The sequence below is a fragment of the Pecten maximus genome, chromosome 5 (genome assembly GCF_902652985.1).
Source record: "Pecten maximus chromosome 5, xPecMax1.1, whole genome shotgun sequence".
In the NCBI taxonomy this organism is placed as follows: domain Eukaryota; kingdom Metazoa; phylum Mollusca; class Bivalvia; order Pectinida; family Pectinidae; genus Pecten; species Pecten maximus.
In genome coordinates, this window is record NC_047019.1 from 44229379 (window position 1) to 44254215 (window position 24837).

The 24837-nt window shown below is 36.3% G+C and overlaps 1 protein-coding gene across 1 annotated transcript in view; it reads left to right on the forward strand.

The window, feature by feature from the left end:
• Positions 1-1195: 1195 nt before the first annotated feature.
• Positions 1196-24837, forward strand: part of LOC117328139 (glutamate receptor ionotropic, kainate 2-like) — a 100787-nt gene continuing 77145 nt past the window's right edge. The window contains exon 1 of the mRNA XM_033885528.1: positions 1196-1442. The gene's annotated coding sequence lies outside the window, so the exon portion shown is untranslated. The remainder of the gene's footprint in view (positions 1443-24837) is intronic.

The window sequence follows — 24837 nt, forward strand, 5'->3', positions numbered from 1 at the left end:
CGTCTGTTATTGACAACTTATCTAATTGGATTATTGTAAACCATTTCGAAGTCAATTTGTTTCAATCACTGCACATACTTCTGTTTCATTTATCCGAATAATTCCTAAAATCTGTTGAGTTGGCCGAGGAATACAGAATCTGAACTCGACAGGTTTTAAGTGCGGGTAACATGGCACTAATGGTGTTTAAAGCTGTTTCTATTCCATCGATAAAGCTGGGGTGGTCATTGCTAATGCATTAGTTGACAATACAACTGTTCTCACAAATACGTTTTCGTAATCACGGACGGCAGCTCATTTTCTCAAGGAGTTTCGAATGAGTCACGAGTGTTGAACCTATTCGGTTCTCCCTTCAAAACTTCAAAACAGATAGCACATTGCATTTGATAGATCTAAGCAATCAAATCATAGATAATTTCAAAACAATACATATCATGGCGGAAATGGAGATTGAGTTAGAACAGAAATAGCGGAAAGGGCAAAAAGATCAAAGGTGTTTTGATATACGATGTATACAGGTGGTGATTTGTAAGAGTCCAGTTGAATATTAATTAAACAATAACATCGCAAGTCAAACCAGAGTATGGCACTCCGTCGAAATAAGACCTCTGATGCATGTTAATGCCTTAAAGATTAAATCGAAGTAGTAAAGCAGTGAATCTGTGATATCATCATCGAGCTATTAACTAACTCCTTCCACTAAGTACCGGGCATTATTCTACATCAAACATTAATCGTAGCGCACACGTATAGGCGTAGTATCGATCTACACTCGGCTCCCGCCGGGATTTTCAGGCTACTCTCAGATTGACGGATATTTTTTTGACCACCAAAACATTTGTCTCCATTACCGTTCGCAGACACTTGTTTTCGGGATCATTTGGGAAGCTTATTTTCGATTCCTATGACCATTGGATATTGTTCTTTCTGACCTCGGAGAGTCCAGTACCGATAGTATTCCTGTGGGGGAGCAAGGTACCAACATCACGTTTGACCTTGTGCATAAAGCATTGTTCGCAATTGTGACGCTAGAATGGACAGGATAAATAATCTAGCACGATGGCTAATTGGGACGCTAACGCGGAGACTTGCGTACATTTGTCTGTAACACGATATCATGGGGATATGGCATTCGCTATACTCACTGCAGATGGAGAAAAATCTTTGGCAAATCGGCAAGGCAACTACAACTACTCGCAACTCTAGGCTATCTAACACTACCCTTACAAACTACACACTGCCGAGCGGAGGAGGATATCATAGCGGGGGAGTGTTCGCCTGTGTATACTTCCCTAATTTGTGACGTAGACAGTGAAGGGGAATGTAACTGCTTTCACCGGGGATGTTTTACTTGTAAAACTTAAAACTTTGTGTTTAGTCATTGTAACCAGAAGTTTGGATTACGATATCATTCAGCCTCCTGGCGTGATTTTCTACACAAGGTATGATAACTTGTCTGTGTGTGTGTTTGACAGTATTTTGTTTGCAGATAGACCTGTGTTTGTATATCATTTCACTCGTGTTGGTATCTCGTTCGCTTCAGTGAAAATACCGATGTAGCTTTACGCGCGTATGCTGCTTGCTGATGGAGTTAAGGCGGGTTACAATGTTGATGAAGCTGACTAGAGCTGATCATGGGACATAGTTAATGATAGCATGCCACTATACCAAAAACAGCAAAAGACGTATACTTGTCGATACATACGCGAAGGCAGGTCTACTCGTGCAATCGAGGAAAATCAATGGCTTTCTGGTCGTAAAGACGATCATAGTTGTGGTATTTATTGTACTGTCATAATATAATGTGGTATTTCTGTACGGGATCCACGTCCCGGTATTAGTTATATTGCCATAATGACCAGGCGTAGAAACGATATGTTCTCGTGAACACAACATCTTTTTTTACGTCTTTAAACGCGAGTCATTTGTCACAGCTCGAGCTCGAGAGTTTCAAGTCTACCCATTCACGACAAATATTGTTATCATCAGAGATCAGATTAGATTATAGCGTAAATGTTGGATAGTTAGTTTATCTCCATTTTTGTATAAATATTTGACCGTTTATTTGCTACGATTTGCGTTTCATAAACAATAGACTAAGTATAAGCCATTCCATAATAAACGTGAAATATTTGTTTATGCGGGCAAATGATATGTTTCATAGTATATATATTACCTACATCTAAAATGTATAATTTATCCTTCAAGCTTCATCTAAAAGTAGCACAAATCTTATCACTAAACATAATTCCAATGCTATGTCAAACTATAAGCTTTTCTACTGAGCTTAGGGGAATTAGACAAAATTATATCGACTGACAGAAAGTATTATCGGTATTTTAATCTCGGATACGACTTGTTTATCAACAAGAAGCCAACTGTTCCAGCCGTATGTCAGGACATTCCCTTAATTAACGACATCCTCTGATTAATAGGAAACTGATAAATTAGGGAAGACTTTACTGATGTTTTAGAGTGAAGTTATGGAACTTTCAATTTAGTCTTTTACCTTGGTGTGTTGTTAGAAAACTAAGAGTATTTACATATTAGTTAAAGTTAAAGCAAAATGATAACGCAATTGTAAACTTCTTATGATGAATATGTGATTGAGAATGAGGTGTGGATAATAATATTAGCAATGAATATGTAACGTTTAAATATATGTTAGACAGTATCCTTCCTGTCAACATTGCTTAAAAACAATAGAATAAAGATTGATTGACACTAAATACAAAAACACTAGCACAGGTATCTAGTTCACCAACAGTTTTTCTATATCAACATTTAATTGATAATCATTGTGTTCAATATTATTTACGTAAATCTATTGAAAGTAAATATAAGCACATGATAACTAACTTTAGATCGCCACGAAGTTGGTTGATATTGTGCGCAGAAATGAAAGTCATAACATATGTAATTTGAGAAAAGTAGAGGAGGAATTTATTTCCCTCATTTAATTTTGATGTGTCCTGTTTGAGGTGATGTCAACCTCTTAGTATGCATCATGTTATAAGGAGCTATCAACTTTAGGTAAAATCTATATCTGGTATCAAAGAGGCGTGGTTAAAAACTGTATTGTTTGAATAATATGAATGAAGCATGTCTACGATGAATTATGGTGATTTGTATACTATGTTAAAGTGTAATGTGATCTGATTATATCTAATGATGTTAATATATATAAAGGTCAACATTAAGTAGCCTTATTTGCTGCAACAGTATGCTACTCTCCTGTTCATCCATTGTTCATAATGTTAAATGTAGTAATGGTAAATATGACTGTACTACACAGACTTATAAGTTTACCATGCAGTGAGTAACTCTCTCGATGGGGATGACCACGAGATCACGCTGCCTTCTTTCCGTATTATATTGTAAACATAGGGGATATGTGAGGTAGGCAAGATAATTATTAAAACACATTTTACTGACTGATGTCTGAAACGAGTCGACGAATAGGCACCGCACATGTTGATAGCGAATTTACGCCTATGTTTACATCTGGAAGATTAGGTTTTTCACCCTAAACTAAAAGGTTAAAAAAGGGAAAGGACCTGTTTCTAATTGGATGTTTATATTTACGTGCGTTATGTATTGATATGAGAATCTTTGAGACGGGAAGTTTTGGTAAAGGTAAAAAAACAACAACAAAAACATTGAAGCTTATATCGACAGAAATAGGACGACTAAGGAAAAAAGAGCAAATACCATTTGGTATCAGGTTAGTGTATTGTAGTGTAATGTTAACATACAACAATACACCGGACACAGTGTATTGTAGTCTAATGTTAACATACAACAATACACCGGACACAGTGTATTGTAGTCTAATGTTAACATACAACAATACACCGGACAGAGTGTATTGTAGTCTAATGTTAACATACAACAATACACCGGACACAGTGTATTGTAGTCTAATGTTAACATACAACAATACACCGGACACAGTGTATTGTAGTCTAAAGTTAACATACAACAATACACCGGACAGATTGTATTGTAGTCTAATGTTAACATACAACAATACACCGGACACAGTGTATTGTAGTCTAATGTTAACATACAACAATACACCGGACACAGTGTATTGTAGTCTAATGTTAACATACAACAATACACCGGACACAGTGTATTGTAGTCTAATGTTAACATACAACAATACACCGGACACAGTGTATTGTAGTCTAATGTTAACATACAACAATACACCGGACAGAGTGTATTGTAGTCTAATGTTAACATACAACAATACACCGGACACAGTGTATTGTAGTCTAAAGTTAACATACAACAATACACCGGACAGATTGTATTGTAGTCTAATGTTAACATACAACAATACACCAGACAGAGTGTATTGTAGTCTAATGTTAACATACAACAATACACCGGACACAGTGTATTGTAGTCTAATGTTAACATACAACAATACACCGGACAGAGTGTATTGTAGTCTAATGTTAACATACAACAATACACCGGACACAGTGTATTGTAGTCTAAAGTTAACATACAACAATACACCGGACAGATTGTATTGTAGTCTAATGTTAACATACAACAATACACCGGACACAGTGTATTGTAGTCTAAAGTTAACATACAACAATACACCGGACAGAGTGTATTGTAGTATAATGTTAACATACAACAAAACACCGGACACAGTGTATTGTAGTCTAATGTTAACATACAACAATACACCGGACACAGTGTATTGTAGTCTAATGTTAACATACAACAATACACCGGACACAGTGTATTGTAGTCTAATGTTAACATACAACAATACACCGGACACAGTGTATTGTAGTATAATGTTAACATACAACAATACACCGGACACAGTGTATTGTAGTCTAATGTTAACATACAACAATACACCGGACACAGTGTATTGTAGTCTAATGTTAACATATAACAATACACCGGACACAGTGTATTGTAGTCTAATGTTAACATACAACAATACACCGGACACAGTGTATTGTAGTCTAATGTTAACATACAACAATACACCGGACACAGTGTATTGTAGTATAATGTTAACATACAACAATACACCGGACACAGTGTATTGTAGTCTAATGTTAACATACAACAATACACCGGACACAGTGTATTGTAGTCTAATGTTAACATACAACAATACACCGGACACAGTGTATTGTAGTCTAATGTTAACATACAACAATACACCGGGCACAGTGTATTGTAGTCTAATGTTAACATACCACATGTATAATGTTAACATACAAGACACATAGTATACATAAATAGAGGAAAAAACTGGTTAAATACTTATAGGTATGCCAAGGAAGTAACATCTGGTTTCTCAGTTTTGACCTTAAACATAAAAGGTCATGATGCCAATAAATCCCATGCTTTCTGGCGTGTTTACATCTGGTTTTCTAGCTCTGACCCCCAACACAGAGTACGATAAATCATCATGGGATGGGTTCACAAATCAGATATTAACAGCTAAAACTCCACGTAGAAGAACGATTTCGTCTCACCAACATGTCCTCATTTTAGTATATAATTATTACATACTGTTTCTACCCAGGGCAGAAAATGTCGGATACGTACTAGTTTTACTTCTTTTTCTCCCACGTGACATGTTCGTACCAGTTTCAGAAAATTGGATCTGACGAGAAGCAGATCGCTAATGCATATAAACTACCATGCTGGTCGGCGTGTTCAAAGAGGTAGCCATTTTAAGGCCTACAAAACTATACGGTACTGTCTTTGTTCAAGGTACAGACGCATCATATTCACCCTCTACCGTTTAACCAATCTTCATGATAACTTCCCCCAGATGTACCTATATAACCAGGTTACTGGAGTACAGCAGTCGATACAAACATTTCTAATCCGATCCATGTACCGTGAAATGTTCAGTATCTCTTAAATTTCGTGCCCTCTCAACAATGTAATAATATAATTGTGTTTCGGATGCTGTCTGATTTACCTAATGTACATTTTAACAAAACGTTGATGCAGCCACTTTGTAGCTGACGCCTGGCGTCAGGTTTAATATAGATATATACATATACAGCCTTTGTTTCCATCACCGCCGACCTGTATGTCGTCTCGGGCAGTTCCACACAGGCTATGATACATTGTAGTTTCTATCTGTATTGTGATCACTGCTCGGTATCCATGGCTATTTATAACATCGCACCACGTGGCCTTTGGAACACCGACTGGCGTGTGCTCGACACGTGTCCTGAGTGCTAACACCACGTTGTAGGTATGCGCCCCAAAATGACTAGTTATCCACACGTGTCATACATGTTATCATCATGCCATTCAGAGCTTGCGTTACATTTCCCCCCGAACCCCCTTGTACATCAACCTACCTCGTGGGAATGCATCACAATCCTAAGCAATATTGTGCAGTATTTTACATAATATCTAATAAAACTTTGTCGTACAAACTCGTGGAATGTGAATCAGTCCTTAGAGCTGGCTTACATCTACTATAATCTAATATTAATATTTTATTGATCGTTATATACTGTATATTTGTATGTGTATTAATTTGTATATTTATTAATTGTTATTAGAATTTTGCAATGAACATTCGAATTGAATTGAATTTGATTAGAAGAAGGTAACGCTCTTACAGGTAGCCCTGTTCATTTCCACTTTTAGTTCTATATGGAGATATGGTCATGCCACTACAGGTACAGGCGAATAGGTTACAGTCAGATGATATTTAGACCATTCCTTGTGTGTTAAACAGACGTTTTGTGGGGCTAGATTAAAATTAGAAAAGAATGACATGGTATAGGCATTTGTACTGTTAGGAAAAAAATGGTTACCCATCAATAAGCCAATATTGTGTGTATTTTTCTCGAAACTCACGGATATATTGTATCACGCAACTCTGATTAAGATACGGATTCAGTATTATAATCTGTAATGCAGGGAAATAAATCATGATTATCCACGTGCAAACATAGTCTACTGCTTACCATTAAACATCTTACGGTTGGACATGAGCTTGTATATAAACTTATTGTCAAACGTATGTCGACATTCTTCCTCTGAGACGATACGTAACGCTGTAGTCCTCATGTAATCAAATGAAAACCTGGCCGGGTGTCAACTTATGTGGCCCTGGATCTGTGGCGCCCCTTCTCCGTTACCCGTGACAACCAATTTGTATAATGAATAGAATGCGTTTTCCTACCATACGCTAAAATCTATACAAATACAAATAATCCTTATATATCTTTAGACCATTTAATACTCATTTAACATACCGTGTTTAGATAAAACATCGTCCATATCCACACTCAGACAGGAAGAGGGATCTGAGAGGACATCATACATGACATTAATGATATAATCCGCGACATTCATGAATATAGGTGACGTCACATTTGATTTTTATGGTGAAACATACACAAAAAACGTTAATATTGATGACAACTGAACACGGATTGTCCTGTGTGTTTTCTATGAATTATCATGTGGTTCTGTACTGTGAGTTTGATATAGATTATCATGTGGTTATGTACTGTGAGTTTGATATGAATTATCATGTGGTTCTGTACTGTGAGTTTGATATAGATAGAGTATCATGTGGTACTGTACTGTTTCTGAATTGTGAGTTTTAATATTAACATATGCATGCTTAAAATATATATGTATATATAATATTGTTATTGCCCACAAAAAATGCATCGTCAATTTACAGGTGATAAATGTAAATGTAACGATGCATTAAATAGACAATAACAGGACACTTATACTCTGTCAAAGGTGTTTGGCCCTAGCGAAGGGGACAGTGGAAGAGCGGTCATTGATCTGCCCTCATATTCTATCTGCTACCATATCTATCCCTGGTTCGTAATAGCGAAATGATGTATCTAATTCCCGGTTCGGTATAGCGAGTTGCTGCTCTCTTTATCCCTCGTTCTGTTTAGCGAGTTTATGCTCTTAATGGCTGGTTCGGTATAGTGAGTTGATGTTCTTTATTGCTGGTTCTGTTTAGCGAGATGGTGCTCTTTATTGCTGGTTTCGTAAAGCGAGTTTGTGTTCTATTTTCCTGGTTCGGTATAGAAAGATGGTGTTTTTTTTATATTTCTGGTTCAGTATAACAAGTTGGTGTTCTTTATTCCTGCTTCAGTATTGCGAATTCTTGCTCTATATTTCTGGTTCGGTATAGCGAGCTGGTGCTCTTTATTCCTGGTTCAGTATAGCGAGTTCTTGCTCCTTATTCCTGGTTCAGTATAGCGAGTTGGTGCTCCTTATTCCTAGTTCAGTATGGCGAGTCGGTGCTCCTTATTCCTGGTTCGGTATTGCGAGTTCTTACTATTTATTTCTGGTTTGGTATAACGAGCTGGTGCTCTTTATTCCTGGTTCGGTATAGCGAGTTTGTGCTCCTTATTCTTGGTTCGGTATATCGAGTCGGTGCTCTTTATTCCTGGTTCAGTATAGCGAATTTGTGCTCCTTATTCCTGGTTCAGTATAGCGAGTTGGTGCTCCTTATTCCTGGTTCAGTATAGCGAGTTTGTGCTCCTTATTCCTGGTTCAGTATAGCGAGTTGGTGCTCCTTAACTCCTTATTCCTGGTTCAGTATAGCGAGTTGGTGCTCCTTATTCCTGGTTCAGTATAGCGAGTTTGTGCTCCTTATTCCTGGTTCAGTATAGCGAGTTGGTGCTCCTTATTCCTGGTTCGGTATTGCGAGTTTGTGCTCCTTATTCCTGGTTCGGTATAGCGAGTTAGTGCTCCTTATTCCTTGTTCGGTATAGCGAGTTGGTGCTCCTTATTCCTTGTTCGGTATAGCAGCTCTTCTCGTCTGTGTTTTGTTTTATGTTCAACTGAATCGCCAAAAATTATTTTATAATCTGTAAAATACTATATATATAACACGAGAAAATTTCAATCCGCACTACTGACAGAATTCTAAATATATATTGTGTATATTCCTGTGATCATTATGCTAATTAGATCATGAAGTATTTACAACATATGTTGTAAGAAAGTCGTACATTATGCTGCATTATCTACTCGTATGATAGAGCATTTTGCAAATGAGTGAAAAATGTAATGAAAATTCCTGCTCTGTACGGCAATGCTTGTTCAATTCACAAGAGCCCGAATATGATTTAGGCCTATAAAAATTCCGGCCTCTATGTCCAATATAATAATTACAGAATGGTGGCTGGACAATATCAATTACACCGAGCAGTTTGGGTTATTTCATTATCACACTTGTCATCTATAAAATCACATGCGCCATGGGACTCTCTGTTGTTGTTCGCCGTGGTATCCATCACACGTGGAACCAGCTAATGACGAGGAGGAGGAGTTGGAGCATATCAGCTGTGCGATCTCTCAGTCACAGGTAGTACCACGGCATATCAGCTGATAAGAAACTGGCCCTTCGAGCTCAGTAAACCTTTACACTGTCATTTTAATTGACGTATCGAATTCCAACTAACATTTTATCCCCATCATTCCTTATCCCACGTATAAGGCATATATATGCGCATTGGGTTGGAAATTCGTCACTATGACAGAACCCAAATCAGTTTCAGCCCTGTGGTCAATCTTGGGTACCAGTTACTTGTACAAATCTTTATTACCAGCGATTTTCATCTGTAGAACGGAGACAACACTGCGTTGATCTTAACGTGAATGTAACCATTTTGTTTTATCAGCATTGTCTACCAAATGTGTCAATACGTTGCCGTCGATGGCTAACAAAAGAATGAACAAATACGTATAAGTTATGAACAAGTTTCTCTACACGGAACAATCACTGATGAAATACGTATATGATATAAAGGTGATATATATATAATATGAAGATGTATATCGCGGAAATGTATTGCAACAGTACATGCATATAACTATGTGAATGAAATGATATTTAGCACAGCGAAAAGGCCGAACATATGTGTTGGCTTAAAAGGTGGCATTGGCTGATGGAGGTTTATTACCTTGTAATATGTCTGAAGCATTTTAGTGTTCATTGATACCGTTATTACAGTTTAAGTTATCCTAAGATGTTTATGCTGCTTTGTTATATAGACCACTATTCTTAGCTCATTCACACAGTCTCAAACTATATACGTAACGTGCAAATAATAAATAGGATTGTACATTGTAGTTTACATGAAACGGTTCCTTCTGCTTGGTGCGAGTAAGGCACAAATCATCCTAACACTACCGGATACTGATCCCATAATATAACCTACAGTATATCTACATTATGAGTTATAGATCTTTGGTGAGGTCAGTATGATTACACCAAGTAGAATCAAACCTGTCGGTTAATATCAAAGATTTTACCTGTCAGTTAATATCAACTATTATACCTGCCGGTTAATATCAACTAGTATACCTGTCGGTTAATGTCAGTTAATATCAAAGATTCTACCTGTCGGTTAATATCAAAGATTCTACCTGTCGGTTAATATCAAAGATTTACCTGTCGGTTAATATCAAAGATTATACATGTCGGTTAATATCAACTATTCTACCTGTCGGTATAAAACACTCGCCGAATAAAAAGTATTTCTAATCTTTATATCATATAAGGAATTAGTTTGCAAGAGGGTGGAATTGCAATATTCATCTTCATTACTGGAAATTGGGACACGCAATTCTGAATCTGTGTCTCTGAAATTAAAAACATCAATTAAATAGTTTAAAATCTTGAATCCGCGTTACCATGTTTTAGCAAATGAGAACTGAGGTATATCGGACCATATCTAATATTTTGTTTATCAATTATGGATGATAGGTGAGGCTAATATGGTATTATACCGACCTAGTGGAATCAAATATGCAGCCCGTGGTTAATTTGCCCTCGATCTTGATTATATCAGGATAATATAAAACCATATTGACCTAAACAAAAATTTAAATTCTTATATTAGATATGAAACTTGAAGGTTTGCAAAATGGAAGCACCAGGTCAATATCTCAAAATATTATCACGCACCTGGTCATGCTTTAGCCATTGAGATTTGAGGAAAGACCATAAACATAGTAACGCAAATAACGAACAAAGACAATTTTACAACTCGTGCTGACCGGTCCTCCGGCACCTTCTCGCCTACCCAGAAATACCTACAGCTATACCATTGCACCACATTCACGTAAACATGTGAATGGACTGATGTAAATATTTCAAGTCAGCTGTACAGGTTACAAAATCCTCATTTAGATCGATGGTGAACGTCTTACTGAATACATTCCATGTTGGATCATTCAGTAACAAAATGCCTATTACATGTACCTCTAGGAAGTCTCGGTTCCGTGTGGGAACCGACGTAAATTCCAGCATTTCAAACGAGGCATCTGTATCTTTAACTGAATTATGTTGCACATGATGCAAACATTAGGAACATTCTGACATTTTAGTATCCTCTGACTCTGATGGAAAATTGTGAAACTTGAAATGAAAATCTTACGTTTGTATGTAATAAAATCGTATTGTTTTACATGTTTTCATCATGTTTCCTATTCCATTCCTTTGAAGAGGTGTAAACGATTTAATATCTGTTCATGCAATTCATTCGTGAATTACTGCCAATCTTAGGTATCGCGTGTTACAGTAATGATAAAACATCATCCTAACGGGTCGTTTACGCTACTCTTCCTTTCATAAATGTTCATATAGCACGCACATCTCTAAACGCAACTGGTAAAGTCAACAGGGTACTTGATAGTATGTTCTGTATTACACCAAAATCCAAATCTACTACTTTAAACATGTAATTCCTCAATAGAAAATAATTACATTAAAGCCATTCATGAGACTCTGGTAAATTACAAAATGCAACATAAATCCCCTTTCATTTATATAGTTCGGACCATATATGTTACAGAATACACAGTTGGAAGCCCTACATATGCAGCATAAAATGTGTGTTAAGCATGCAGTTGGGGCCATATCACGTACAGACAATCTTCAAACCGGCCGTGCCTCTACATGAATTTCTAACTCTTAAGTCATCATTGAGTATAACAATTACTTCGTCATGAATTTTAAAACAATGTCTGTAGTAATGAGTTGTCCGTTGTTTTCTGTTTTACGAGTTTGTGAGGTTTTCAATTAAATATAGTAATATGACGTCCATGTTTATAAAGTTCCTGCTCTGTATTAGGTGTGTTTATCTATACTGGTTTAATGGTATCTGACTGACAGACTCGGCGCCGCTGGATATTCATTAGCGACTCCAGTGTTCCCAAGTCACACCGGGCGTCCGCAGGAACTCCTATAGACAAGTGCTACATAACACATTACTGTCATTGTTACTGAGGAATCGAGACGTATTTTACCGATTTCTAAATTTTATAATTAAAACCATTGTTGTTATTTAGCTCCCGGATTGTGTTTTAATTATTATATTATTATGAAATGCAAAAAGCCAAAATCTTCGACGATAACAGTTTTGTTTCTGTTTAAGGTTATATACATGTATGTAGATACTTTAGATCAAAGCATGTGTAAATAATACCCACTGTGATTGAATTATCAATGACATGATAAACAAATGTTTCATCAGTTTAAACTTTCGTTTAACATGTTTCGATATTAGTTTAATAGACGCTCTATATTTTACAACAGAAGTATCATTACTACTCCATTAAAATTGTGATTAATACAGATTGAAGAAGCCTGGTATGTTCAGTTTGTTTTCACGAACTCTATATATACAGTTGCAGCACAATACTGCACTCTGTCACTAAAATTATGCATGCTCGTGAAGAATGGTTTTCTGGATTCTCTCATTATTGTTGTTTAATATCAGTTACACGCAGCAGGTTGCCCTCACAGGTTTTCCTTCCTTCAGTGCCATTTGTCTCCAACGATGCATGCATGTCTAAATTGCTGTGTCCATGACCTCTGGCCCCTGTAAGTAGTTCATCATTGTATGCAGCGAGCGTTTTGTTGTGATGTTTTTTCTGAAAAACTTTACTAATTGCAAAGCACGAGTTTAATGTCTTAATGACTCAAAATGGAAACGGAAATAATTCATTATAGTTACTAATGCTATCCCCTACAAAACAAATTGCTTTTGGTTGTTTTTATTTTGAATCAGATATTTTTTTCAGGTTTAAACGTTACAAATTCAAGCAAAGTAAACGGCTATCCAATAGGATATGTGTTTAGCCCTTACATAAGATACGGTATAATCCCGAAAAGGATATTAATTTAATCCTTTAATACCGCTAAACCTTCACTGCACGTTCAGCGAATATACACAGATTATCATTGCCTGGCTATTTTATCGAGTAAGGATCTATAAACCGTACAATTACGTGGAAGGCAGTATACGCTGAAGATTTGTTACCCCACCTATTGACGGTTTAGAAGATCTCCCGTTGCAAACGGAGGAACTTTTATAACAGATTTTAAGTTAAAATTGTATATATATGAACAAGTATGTGATATGTTTGTCAAAAATTTACAATATCATGACATATCGATTTTTGTGTTCCAAGTTACACTGCTTTCAAGCTGACGAAAGTGGTGTTACCATTGCATCGTTAATTTGTACGTCCCGGTTCGAATTAAGACGGCTGAGGGACTTATCAATATATCAAATTATTAATCATAATTTGAATCAGATCTCTGAATGATCGCGAAACAGGCTTTCTTTTGTATCTACACTCCATATAATTCCCCGTTTTGAGAAAGCTTAGGGAAATTCACTTTCTTTGTAAGCAGAGATTTAAAGATCGTTTGCTGGAGACCAAAGTCATGTTTTGACAAGGATAACCTACTTCAACAATAACATATACTCGTCAGAGACATTATCTACTAGCTGTGGTATGACTCTCCAACAAATCGTTCAACGTCGCACATCACCTTCATAATCTCAGAATATATGTTGTCGACGGATGCAAGAGGATGATATTATTTCTGAAAACGTCAAAACCACAGTTGGTAAGAACGTGTTAACTTAATATCACTTCCTGGTCTTTTGAACAGGGATCAACAAGAGTTGATGGGTCGCTTCTCGCATTGATTTGTGTCACATCGTGGTCTGTATAAAGCTTCTCTTACAGAGTATTCACCACTGGTAGGTTGAAAACGGGATGAATATCTTATATAGTTCTTTATGTATGAATAATTTAACATGTACCAATTTGTACCAGACAGTTAGAAAGCGGATCCGGATATCATATCTTGTGCTGATATTCATTCAAAACAAAAGATATATCTATACAATGGACCAAAGTTGAAACAAAGTAAAATATCGGCTGATTACCATAGTTGTTTATATAAAAATGAAACAAGGTAAAATATCGGCTGATTACCATAGTTATTTATATAAAAATGAAACAAGGTAAAATATCGGCTGATAACTATAGTTATCCATATAAAAAATGAAACAAGGTAAAATATCGGCTGATTACCATAGTTGTTTATATAAAAATGAAACAAGGTAAAATATCGGCTGATTACTATAGTTATCCATATAAAAATGAAACAAAGTAAAATATCGGCTGATAACCATAGTTATCCATATAAAAATGAAACGAGGTAAAATATCGGCTGATAACTATAGTTATCCATATAAAAATGAAACAAGGTAAAATATCGGCTGATAACCATAGTTATTTATATAAAAAATGAAACAAGGTGAACTATCGATTGATAACTTTTGTTATCTATATGAAAATATATTCAGCATACACTAGGATACAGAAATTGCGTTTATTGATTTAGTTAGGGCTTGTGGAACGGCTGTCCCGGTACGATGTTGTTCTTCACTATACTATTTCAAGGTGTTCCACAAAATCTTGAAATGTAGACGGATTTCGGAGAGGCAATGATGACAAAATTTTGATAAACAATATAATGTCAAAATGAAAAAAAAAATGACAGTATGTTTGGGATATCCGACTCCTTTTACTCTGACTAAGTGATGGTTGATTAGGTAATGGACTTCAGCATAAAATGCTGATTGACATGTACATACGTATGACCCAGATCCATAAAACGTCCATTTGTCAATTGTCCAACAGCATCGCCACCTACAATCACGTACACCAACAGATATATGGTACCATATATTCGTCTACACATACAGTTGTTTAACAGCAAAACAATTTTAAAAAAAAGATCAATCAATCAACAGAAGAAAACAATTATATGATCAATAAATCGACAAAAGAAAACAATTGCAATCTGCATCATGGAGGATATCATTTGTAAGACAATTACGGCTCATTGGCTGATCAGTAGCTACTTTTAAATAGGTCCATTTAACAACTAGTCCACTCCCGTACAATCTCCCACACATATGATTATATTGTGGAATATCTTTTTGGAAGAATGTTTTAACGATACATTCCACGTGTGTCCTTGCAATATTTAAAGTATAGTCTAGAAACCATAACAAAATAAGATGTATTTACTCCAACTCTATATCTCGTACAACAGAAATTCTCCGGAAACACTGGAATACCTGCCGAATATTGTTTCATACCTTAAACAGCAGATTTGTTTGGCATCCAATAATCAGTCCTCGTTAACGATTTTGTATTTTGAAAACATCAATTCTCCTTACTTGATATTTCGAGGAGGTCAAAAACTGAAACAAAAGAAGCTTAAGTCACATGAACTGCCGGAAATTAGTACGCCGAGCGGTGTGTCGACATTGTTTTATCGTGTAAAAACGTACAATCGCAAGGTAACTATGGTACAAAAAACGTACAATCACAATAGAACTTTCGTACAAAACGCACAATCACAATAGAACTATGGTTCACAGAACATACAATAACAATAGAACTATCGTACAAAAAACATATTAAGTTATTAATTGGCACGCCATTTGACAACCCTAACAACATAACCCTGACTTTATGGCTTATTTCGGCATGAACATTACAAACAAAATTTCACCAATAATTACAAATAAAAACGCAACTTTTCCTGTTTTACAAATAGTTTTCCGTTTTAGCTTAGGAGATGAAATGGAGTTCCCGACAGACTGATGACGTGTGTCCGTGTGCTTTGTCAGTTATTAGCAGTAAGGGTTCTTTACATCGATAAACCTGTATGATACACTTGAATCTGAATTCGATTCACCCGTTTTGTATTGACTATTTGTGCGTTAAGCCAGCCCTTTTTTCTCTCTATTTTATGCCATTGTTTTAGATTAAAGAATAAAAAAAACATTTATAATCGGCAACATTTTACTTTTGTTTATTTATTTATTTTATTTCTTATACGTGGACAACGCAAGTGGCAAACAGTACCACTAACAAGGAAGCATATAGTCGCTCTTACCACATAATCACAAACATGTTCATTCGTATGCTTTAAGGTGTGTAAATAACAACAAGATTAATGGAACTCTGTAGACATCGATCAGGGTAGTCCATTATACGAAACACCAGCACCTGGAACTTTAACCTCAAAACAAGTTTTTTTAAAAATATTTTCTGGGAAACTGTGTAGTGTAATTGCTAGGGGTAGGTAAATGCCAGATATGGTACAACATTTACATGGAGTGAAATATATTTGTGACAAAATCCGCGAGTTGGCGTATTATATATTTGGAAGACCTGTCTCCTCTCGCTCTTTTCAGCTTACTCATCAGCCGGCTAAATCGATTAGTTCTCTCCATTGCGCCTCCAATATATTAGGTGTGTAATCTTTGTTAATAACAGTAGAAAGAAAGTATTTCGTGTCGGAGTTTAACCTGAACTGCTGGCAAAATGGCGAATGTCTGGTTTATGTCAAGTCTGGCCACATAAAATACATAAACACCTTATACTAAAACGTTCACTTTCAAAAAACATGTAAATATATAGAGAATTTTATATGAATGTTCAGCTTATATGATTTTTAGATACCTTTTTTTCTCCATTTTAGCAAGGTACAATCTAATTAAAATTGCATTGACGTCATGAAGCTAGGTTACATCAATTAAATAGTGGGAAAACAGTCATATGCTTTAACACGTTTCTTCATTGGTAAGACCATATTATGTCAAGCGATGTAAAGCAATTATAAGCGCATTGTACAATGTAGCTGTAAAGTTATAGGGCTGGCCTCGATAGGATTTGTACTATAACACCAGTAGATAGGATTTGTACTATAACACCAGTAGATAGGATGTGTACTATTACACCAGTAGATAGGATTTGTACTATAACACCAGTAGATAGGATTTGTACTATAACACCAGTAGATAGGATTTGTACTATAACACCAGTAGATAGGATTTGTACTATAACACCAGTAGATAGGATTTGTACTATAACATCAGTAGATAGGATTTGTACTATAACACCAGTAGATAGGATTTGTACTATAACACCAGTAGATAGGATTTGTACTATAACACCAGAAGATAGGATTTGTACTATAACACCAGTAGTCTTAAAGACACATCATCGATCACATACCTTTTATAAACACGTACCGTGTCCCTCGGTATGTAGAATAATGGAGAATTTATAAACACGAACCGTGTCCCTCGGTATGTATAAGTAATGGAGAACTTATAAACACGTACCGTGTCCCTCGGTATGTATAAGTAATGGAGAATTTAGAAACATGTACCGTGTCCCTCGGTATGTATAAGTAATGGAGAATTTAGAAACACGTACCGTGTCCCTCGGTATGTGTAACTAACGGAGAACTCATCGAAGGGGAAAACAAATAATTCTAATTCAGTAGTGATTTACCAAAACATATTTGCGAGCAAAATGTAAAAGAAAACCGTGAGAATACTGTTTAAAGGCTGCAGTTAATGACTTTTAGCAAACAAACTTTGAACAAGCAGGCTCAGATATAGCATGCCGTTTGGCCATATAATGTCCCAATGTGACATGCCATTAAATGTGGTTTGGCTTCCTTCTTCGAGTGTATGACTTGGTACCGTACGATGGGTGTTAACAGTCTATACACGTAAGGATTCCAGCGATATAGTTCTAATGTGGTGATGAAATGCATTCCGTTCTAGTATATCTCGAGGGATTGTTATACACAATATCGACACAGCAGTTCCCGCTTCTGTCTACTTGACTTTACGATCTTTGCCCGTAGATTATGTAGAGATTTATTTAGCATTTTGAACAAACAAAATTACACTGTTTTCGTTTTACAAAAGTAGACAAACTTCTTATTAAAATTGTCACATTTTGTCTACCATTGCACGATTATAAAACAAAGGTGACATTACGGACATCACATACAATGATATTATGTACAAATGCTATTTATTCTTTATTGTTAAACAGACACCCGACACCAGTAAGTACAAAATGTCAACTTATCGATGAATTTAATGAAAATTATCATGGGAAATGATGGTAGTTTGGTAAACTGATGTTGTCTGACGCTAGAAACTTGATGGTTTCATGTTATCTGACGCTGTTAAAGTGATGATGAGCTCATGCTTTTTGACGATTTCGTATCAAACAACACTGATACAAAGTATAGGCGGGTGTCATTGTTGACATTTCATATGCAAAGGGTTTCTGGCTACATCATTAAGTATTCTGGAAAATAATAGGAGCTTTCTATTGGATATTGTTGATGGATACAGAGGATTTACTGTTATAGACGATACTATTCTTCATAGGTTAGATTATAATAGACTGTTGGCGATACTCTTGAATGATTTTCCAAAGATATGAGCATTGATGATGTTAATACGTCTACTCAGAAAAACACGCTACCGCTATGCTACCAGAGTAACTTGGCTACACGTGTTCCGTCCGTAAACAATACATGTTTTTTTTTACTTCTTCTCCAAAACCGCTGAACCAAACTTAATGAAATTTTGCCTGGAGCTTTCATGGGACAGATGTCAACCAAACCTGTGAATTATGTTTTAATATTATATTAATATTAATACATTCGAAGTATTATTAAAAATAAATTTCTTCTCCATTCCCAGATATGCAAGAATCGTACTATACTATTGGGAATTGCATGACCCTGGGTCTCACGTTCCCTCCTTGGGAAGGGGGTAAACCTAACTAAAGGTTATATAGAGAAATCGCATTCTTGACTATCATTTCTTTTGATTTCTATACGAATTCATTCTCAGTTTGCTAACATTACCAGCGTGGGATGGAAGCTTGATAGGATACAAATGGTCGTCCTGACTGAGACCCTGGGCTTTTGCGCGGGGCCAAAAAAGGTAAAATTACATGAAATATTTCAAAATCAGGTAAACGTTAGGCCCATGGACCTCTTGTTAAGTGCTAACACCGATAAAACAGGAATCACCGAGACAAATATGTAAGTACCAAACCCCTACACTACTTCGGTTCTGTTGTCGCTTTACTTCCGTGTGTTTAACTTTAAACGAAGACCATGGTGGCTACATTTTGATGAATTCAGTCTGCAGTACTGCTTTATTGAATTTTGTCTTCAGTATTACTTTGTTGAATTCAGTCTGCTGTATAATTTTTTGAATTCAGTCTAATGTATTACTTTATTGAATTCAGTCTGCTATATTTACTACTTTGTTGAATTCAGCCTGCGGTACTACTTTGTAATATTCAGTCTTCTGTATTGTTTTGTTGAATTCAGCCTGCTGTGTCCTTTGAATTCAGTATGCTGTATTGTGTTGTTGAATTCAGTCAGTTTTATTGTTTTGTTGAATTCAGCCTGTTGTGTCCTTTGAATTCAGTCTGCTGTATTCCATTTTTGAATTCAGTCTGCTGTGCTACTTTGTTGAATTCAGTCTGCTATATTGTTTTGTTGAATTCAGCCTGCTGTGTACATTGAATTCAGCCTGCTGTGTACATTGAATTCAGCCTGCTGTGTACATTGAATTAAGCCTGCTGTGTACATTGAATTCAGCCTGCTGTGTCCGTTGAACTCAGTCTGCTGTATTACATTTTTGAATTCAGTCCTCTGTATTACTTGGTTGAATTCAGTCCTCCGTATTACTTGGTTGAATTCAGTCCTCTGTATTACTTGGTTGAATTCAGTCCTCTGTATTACTTGATTGAATTCAGTCCTCTGTATAACTTGGTTGAATTCAGTCCTCTGTATTACTTGGTTGAATTCAGTCCTCTGTATTTCTTGGTTGAATTCAGTCCTCCGTATTACTTGGTTGAATTCAGTCCTCTGTATTACTTGGTTGAATTCAGTCCTCTGTATTACTTGGTTGAATTCAGTCCTCTGTATTACTTGATTGAATTCAGTCCTCTGTATTACTTGGTTGAATTCAGTCCTCTGTATTACTTGGTTGAATTCAGTCCTCTGTATTACTTGGTTGAATTCAGTCCTCTGTATTACTTGGCTGAATTCAGTCCTCTGTATTACTTGGTTGAATTCAGTCCTCTGTATTACTTGATTGAATTCAGTCCTCTGTATTACTTGCAATTTTGTTGAGTACAGCACATCTAGACAAATCACTGATTAGCAAATCTCCGCTATGTTCAGTATTCTGTATTTGACCAGTCCAATTAATGAATAGTATAACGCTTATTACACCCAGTACCAACCGATACGCTTATTCTGCAGTAGTCTGGAATAAACTCTGAAAGGATATATAAATGTTTGCTTATCGTCGGTTGGAGCAAAATAGCCATATAATTGAATATATGTTATTACCTAAAGTAGGAACGTTTACCAAAAATGTCCAAAAACTGATTAAATGTATATCTGGTGTAATCGGAAACAAACGTAGCAGATGCTGTGACAATTGATATTCCCAGTGGAAAGAACGTTGTATCTTACATGTATGTTACAAATGTAGCATTTGGGATTTTGCGTATAAGCACAATGAACAGTTAATTTAATTCTGTTGGGACTTTGCTCTTGTATGTTCCACTCATTTCATTGTATTCAATTTCATAAAATCTTCGCTGATTTTAGTTGATGATAATATTTATGTTCAGCTTTTGTTTCTCTTCCTTTTTTACATTTGACTTATGATTCATTAATCTTATAGTACACTAGATATTACAACGGGTATTATATTTGGTCAGAAAGTACCTTTTTGGAGCATTCAAGGCACCTCCATTTTTACGTTGTATATTGTCTCGATGCTTCATTACTTTGACATTCCCTTGCTTCCTGTTATTGTCATTGCGACTTTTGTTGTTTTGCTTTTGTTCTTTTATACATTTGTTGTATTTTGCTAATTATAAACCTTATCATAACCAATCAATGTTTGTTCCTTAGGGGCCGCGGTGGCCGAGTGGTTAAGGTGTCCCGACACTTTAACACTAGCCCTCCACCTCTGGGTTGCGAGTTCGAAACCTACGTGGGGCAGTTGCCAGGTACTGACCGTAGGCCGGTGGTTTTTCTCCGGGTACTCCGGCTTTCCTCCACCTCCAAAACCTGGCACGTCCTTAAATGACCCTGGCTGTTAATAGAACGTTAAACAAAAACAAACAAACAAACAAACAAATTGTTCCTTATGTAACATGCTTAAACGGAAACTAGTTTAACTGCAAATTAACGACATTGTACCAAGGGTCACTGTTGTTGAGTTACTAGCTTCTACACACTGTTACTACGTTTTTGACCTTGTTATACAAGCTTTTACATTATATAGAGTCGCCAGCGATACAAACATGTGCTCGTATGTCTGGAATGATTGTACGAGCAATGTTATACCGTTGTATATTATGTCGCCATGGAATGACTTGATATTTGAAAAAAGTAAAACTATTAACAGGAAATTACGAAAAGGATTTCTTTCGGGCTAAGTGCTTTAGCTGTCTTTTGATCGATTTGACTTTGTTTACTGTTGCCGAGTTGTTTTGATTTACGGTATAAGGATTGTCTCTGTGGTCTTGTGTTTTTCTCTTTTGATTGATGGTATAAGGATTGGGTATCTGCGGCCTCTTAAGGTTATCACATGAAAAACGAGCGTTTGCCTTCGAATCCACTTTGAGTTCGTTGTAAAAATAGGTAAGATATGTTGCAAGCATTGATTTTACGTTTAGACTAATATGAGGCAGAAATGATTAACTGAAATATAAGGAGAGGAGAGTTAGAGGAATGAGAGTCCAGTTGGTGGCTTATCGAGAACATGTTACATGGTTTTAATGATATTTGTCTGTGTTGAGTCTAACGTATCGCTATTGTATACGTGCTCATAACAACAAACCCGACTGTCAACAGTGCTTGCATCTGAGCGAATGATGTAGCTAGTATGTAGTATTGACGTAGTATTATCTGATGCGACACATCGGGCAAAAATCAGCGATATGGCTTGAACGTGTTTTAATAACAAATTTGTACACGCTCCCTTCAATCTCAATTTTCTGGCATCATGTAAGGGAAGGACGCTATTTATTTGCTGTGGCCGTATCTCACCTCAACCTTATTTGAATGGAAGGCATCCCCAGGATGTGCACTTTCTGCGTTGTGGATTAGTTACAGCAGGGTTAAATGTTAGTGAGTGAAATGTCACACAAAAACAGGCCGTCAAAACCACATATTATCATAGTAAAGTGGTGTTCGGTACTGGTTAGTCTATTAAAAAGATCAAACATAACGCTGCCTGGTTTGAATCAAGATAATATGAGTATCGGAATTGAATTGACACTATATGAATACACATAATACATAAACAGTTATGAGTTCTAGCGAATCACCATGTTTCTATCTCACAGTAAAAGAAAACGCATTTGCCGATAACATACAATGTCGTTTTCCAGGTGTGAATTTCTTGTCGAAATTACTAATTGACACACAAGTTTTTTTGTTTTTTTTTGTTGATTGTACAAACCAGTTTGTTGAGAGAAACGATGAATGTCAAGACCAATAATTGACGCCGTTTGATAAAATCAGTTACCGTACAGAGTGTGAATTAGTTTGAGTTGTATTCTACAAGTAATTTATATCTTCTTCCATGGCGTAGCAATGTCTAGCATTAGTCCTGAATTTGGTATTTATTTATCAACACAGTCATTATTTTATCGAGCGGCTGTGTTTACAGCGAGAACGGGACAGTTGGTATCATATTAGCATGGCCAATACCGTACACGTACACGTACACGACTAATACTGGATACGTCAGAGAACGCTATTTTCAATCACGCGACATCAAATTCATATCATAGACGGTATGTCACGGTAGTATGAGTAATGATTAAAATTTGTGACATTTACATATTCTGCTTTAAGTACAAAGCCGATCATATCGTGAGACAGAAATTATATATTTTGAAACATTTCTATGTACACGGTTAGTAAATTAGAAACTCTATAGCAGTTACGTTTGTTTCGTACATTAAACAGTAGTGCGAGTATACATATATATCATTAACATCAACTCTCGTTATACTTCGTCAGATTTACATATTAACTTACTGCGAGTAGTCGGTATTCATGGAATTCTATGTGTTATAGTAGTGTTACCACCCATGCTGCTAGTGTTACCGCCCATGTTGCTAGAAGACAATTTTAGAATCGTTGTATTATGAGGACAACACAATGCCCGTTCCCGATGGGAAAAGTCTTGTCTTAAAATATGGTTTTGCTCAAAACGTTCATTACTTTCGTTCAGAATATCAACACTGAAACTGTATAATGGAATGACGTTCGTTACAGCACGTTTAACGTAATCCGTTACACGGCCACAGCACGTTTAATGTAATCAGTTGAATGGTAACAATACGTTTAATGTAATCCGTTACACGGCCACATCACGTTGAATGTAATCAGTTACATGGTCACACTACGTTTAGTGTAATCGGTTACACGGTCAAAACACGTGTAGTGTAATCAGTTACACGGTCACAACACATGTAGTGTAATCAGTTACACGGTCACAACACGTGTAGTGTAATCAGTTACACGGTCACAATACGTTTAATGTAATCAGTTACACGGTCACAACACGTGTAGTGTAATCGGTTACACGGTCACAACACGTGTAGTGTAAACGGTTACACGGTCACAACACGTGTAGTGTAAACGGTTACACGGTCACAACACGTGTAGTGTAATCAGTTACACGGTCACAACACGTGTAGTGTAAACGGTTACACGGTCACAACACGTGTAGTGTAAACGGTTACACGGTCACAACACGTGTAGTGTAAACGGTTACACGGTCAAAACACGTGTAGTGTAATCAGTTACACGGTCACAACACGTGTAGTGTAAACGGTTACACGGTCACAACACATTTAATGTTATCAGTTACACGGTCACCACAGTACGTTTCAGTATGCGTAAAAATCGGGCACACTATTATCTTTATATGTGATTTTTTGCTTCATTTTCGAAATACATGTAAATTGTAAAGAGAAAAAAAGCTGAAACATTTGTTTATTTTGACAAATCGCTGTGATAAAGTAAAGTTCTATGGTATAAGTAATTATGTACCTGGAGTTGTCACATTGAATGCTGTACTACTACATGTGAGGAGGAAAGGAATAGAACATGAGGCAGCCCAGAACATAATCGATTTCTAAGCTAACGGCGCATAGTATTTATTGCTAACATACTTTTTTTCTGCACTTTCTTGACAATTACAGCCGACAAATTAATTTCCTTATATGACCTTCCCGGTTATATGGCTGTAATTATTAACTTCCGGTTTCAAACATTGCTCTAATTGAGTTACCCAGTCTGGCTTCACAGTGTACTATTGTTATTGGCCAATAGTTCTTCATTATTATGTCACAGTCTGCAATGTTAATATGTTGACGTTTCAGCCTACATTTAAATCAACGTATTCTAAACAATATCAATCTCAAAGCGACAAACGATTTCTGATCCACCATGATCACGATTTATGATCTACTGTGATCACGATTTCTGATCGACCATGATCACGATTTCTGAATCACCATGATCACGATTTCTGAATCACCATGATCACGAGTTCTGATCTACCGCGACCACGA